Raw genomic sequence first — 4,002 nt, 5'->3', positions numbered from 1 at the left:
AATATTTTATGGCAGAATGATCAGTATAAACAATAGTAGTAGAACCAATTAAATAGGATCGAAATTTATCTAATGCAAACACTACTGAAAGTAATTCTTTTTCAGTTGTTGAATAATTGATTTGAGCACTATTTAAGGTTCTACTTGCATAATAGATCACATAAGGTTTACCTTCTTTTCTTTGTCCTAACACAGCTCCTACAACATAATCACTTGCATCACACATTAATTCAAATGGTAAAGACCAATCAGGAGGTTGTAAAATAGGTGATGTAGTTAAAAGATTAATTATCTTTTTAAAAGCAGTTTCACATTCTTGAGTCCATTCAAATTGTGCATCTTTTGTTAAAAGATTTAAAATTGGTTTCGATATTATGCTAAAAATTTTTATAAATCTTCTATAAAATCCCGCATGACCCAAAAATGATCGAATTTCTTTGATCATGTTTGGTGATGGTAAATTAGCAATAACATCAACCTTAGCTTTATCAACTTCAATTCATTTTTCAGATATGACATGCCCTAACACAATTCCGGATTTAACCATGTAGTGACATTTTTCCCAATTTAAAACAAGATTTTTTTCTTCACATCTTTTTAAAACTGCTTCCAAATTTTTAAGACAGTTTTCAAATGAGTTTCCAAAAACAGTTATATCATCCATAAAAACTTCCTTAAATTCTTCAATCATGTCACTAAAAATACTTAGCATGCATCTTTGAAAAGTAGCCGGGGCATTACATAAACCAAATGGCATTCTTTTAAAAGCAAAAGTTCCGAACGGACAAGTGAAAGTAGTTTTTTTTTTATCTTCTAATGATATTGGTATTTGATAATACCCCGAATACCCATCAAGAAAACAATAATAAGGATTACCTGCCACTTTCTCTAAAATTTGATCTAAAAATGGTAACGAAAAGTGATTTTTTCTAGTTGCATCATTTAATTTTCTATAATCAATGCACATACGCCAACTAGATGGAATCCTAGATTGTAATAATTCTCCCTTTTCATTTTTTATAACAGTGATGCCTGATTTTTTTGGTACTACTTGTGTTGGACTTACCCATTTACTATCCGAGATTGGATAAATAATTCCGGCATCTAATAGTTTTAAAACTTCATTTTTAACAACTTCTTTCATGTGTGGATTTAATCTTCTTTGTGGTTGTTGATATGTTTTAGCATTTTCTTCCAAGTGAATTCTATGTGTGCAGATTAAAGGATTTATACCTTTTATATGTTGCAAAGTCCATCCAATTGCATTTTTGTGTTTTTTAAGTAGTGTTATTAAATCTTCTTCTTGTTTTGGTAAGAGGGTAGAAGATAATACAATAGGATATGTTTGATTTTCACCAAGAAAAGCATATTTTAGTTCTATTGGTAAGGGTTTTAATTCAAGTTTTGGATGATCATTTTCTTTTACTTCTTCAAGTTCATTAATTTCTTCAAATAAATTTGATTTAAAAACATTTTTTGAATCAAAACTTTCCACTAAACAAACTTCAGATTGTTGATTTAAGTTTTCTTGGTGTATATTTTCTTCCACGATTGTTTCTATTGCATTATCATCTTCATCTTCATTAATACTTGGTTGTTTACATAAATTGAACACATTAAGTTCTAAAGTCATATTTCCAAAAGACAATTTCATTATTCCATTTCGACAATTAATTAAGGCATTTGAAGTTGCCAGAAATGGACGTCCCAATATTACTGGAATTTCGTTATGTACTTCTATTGGTTGTGTATCCAAGACAATAAAATCCACGGGATATATGAATTTATCGACTTGAACTAATACATCTTCTACAATACCTCTAGGTATTTTGATTGACCTATTGGCTAGTAAAAGAGTAACAGATGTAGGTTTTAAATCTCCCAACTTAAGCTTTTCATAAACTGAATAAGGAATTAAATTCACACTTGCTCCCAAATCTAACAAAGCTTTTTTAATTTTATTTTTTCCAATAATACATGAAATTGTTGGACAACCGGGATCTTTATATTTCAAGGTAGAATTATTTTGAATAATAGAGCTTACTTGCTCCGTTAAGAATGCTTTCTTCTTTACATGCAATTGTCTTTTCACAATACATAAATCTTTTAAAATCTTTGCATAAGAAGACACTTATTTAATAGCATCTAATAATGGAATATTTATTTTTACTTGTTTAAAAACTTCATAAATATCAGAATCATTTTTTTGTTTTTTATTATTATCTAATGCATGAGGGAAAGAAACATGTTTATTTGACTCACATATTATTTCAGATAATTTATCATCAACTTTCTTAATCTTAGGACTCAAAGTATCATATTTCTCGAAAGTATCAAGATTTTCATCCTTACTCTTTGAGTTTGACTGATCTTTGTTTTCATCACTATATGGATCATTAACTATTTTACCACTTCTAAGAGTAATAACAGATTTTACTTGATCAAATTTTTCTTGATTTTGATTTTTAGGATTAGGTTGTGGTTGAGATGGAAATTTTCCTTTTTCATGAATATTAAGTGCAGATGCAAATTTTGCAAGAGTTTCTTTCAAATCATTCATAGATTGAATGTTTTGAATATTGATAGACTCTTGCTTTTGAATGTATGCATGAATTTCATCTTCAAAATGTTTTCTTGGAGGTGGGATATAAGGAGCATAACCTTGATGACTTTGGTTAATGTGAAAAGGTTGTTGTGAAGGTTGTGCATTATTATCGTTCCTCCAACTAAAATTAGGATGATTTCTCCAACCAGGATTATATGTTTGTGAAAAAGGATCTAATGTTGGTTTTTTAAAATTGTTAACATAATTGGCTTGTTCATGGAGACATTCTTTAAATGAAGGCAAAGTAGGAAATTTTTTGTAAGATGATCATGTGTGTCACATATATGACAAACAATTTCTTGAACACTTTTTAATTGATCACTCTTTTTCATTTCTAATGAATCGATTTTTCTTGCTAAAGATGCAAGTTTAGCTTGAACATCTACATCATCTTTAAGATGATAAATACCACCTCCATTTGTTGAATTATTGGTTTTACTTGGTGGTTCAATTGAGCCTATATTATCCCAATTTTGAGCATTTTCTGCTAATTACTCCAAATATTCTATAGCTTCATTTGGGTTTTTATCTTCAAAAGTTCCATTACACATGAATTCTATCATTTGCCTATCCTTAGATATTAAACCTTCATAAAAGTGAGAAACTATCCTTCATATTTCAAAACCATGATGTGGGCATGTATTAAGTAACTCTTTATATTTATCCCAACATTGATAAAATGTTTCCCCTTGTTTTTGAGAAAAAGTTGTAATTTGTCTTTTAAAAGAGTTTGTTCTATGGGAAGGAAAAAACTTTTTTAGAAATTGTTGTTGCATTTCTTCCCATGATCTTATTGAACTTGATCTCAAATTTTGCAACCATGTTTTAGCTTTATCTTTTAAGGAAAAAGGAAAAAGCTTTAATCGAACAGTATCCATGCTACAATTTTGATCATTATAAGTGTTGCAAACCTCCTCAAATTCTCTTAAATGCAAAAATGAATTTTCAGAATCTAAGCCATGAAAATTTGGTAAAAGTTGAATGACTTGTGGCTTAAAATTGAAATTAGATGCATCAGGAGGAAAAACTAAACAAGATGGTATACTAGTTCTTATTGGATTCATATGGTGCCTAAGTGTTCTTGGTTGTTCATGTTCTTGATTATTATTATTATTATTATTATTATTATTATTATTATTATCATCTTGATTATTAGAATTATCCTCCATGTTTAAAATATTTTCAGTTACTCGAACAAGTCTACCACTTTTTTTACGACTCCAAATAATCATACAATTAAAAACAACATACTATTTACATAATAACATAAATAACAAAATTAAACTTAATTTATAACTCCCCGGCAACGGCGCCAAAAACTTGCTACAACTTAAATTGTAATTCACCCAAGTGTAGGTTGTCTGCAAGTAATATACTCGTGAGTACGAGATCGATCC

At 29.0% G+C, this 4,002-nt stretch overlaps 1 non-coding gene across 1 annotated transcript; it reads left to right on the top strand.

Annotated features, from left to right (window-relative positions):
• Nucleotides 1-3,226: 3,226 nt before the first annotated feature.
• On the top strand, nucleotides 3,227-3,337 carry LOC140870162 (small nucleolar RNA R71). The gene has a single exon (XR_012147137.1). It is a non-coding gene; the product is annotated as a small nucleolar RNA R71 (small nucleolar RNA).
• The last annotated feature ends 665 nt before the right edge of the window (nucleotides 3,338-4,002 follow it).

This window comes from Henckelia pumila, chromosome 4, assembly GCF_033568475.1.
Source record: "Henckelia pumila isolate YLH828 chromosome 4, ASM3356847v2, whole genome shotgun sequence".
NCBI lineage: Eukaryota > Viridiplantae > Streptophyta > Magnoliopsida > Lamiales > Gesneriaceae > Henckelia > Henckelia pumila.
This window is presented reverse-complemented; position numbering and strand designations above follow the sequence as displayed.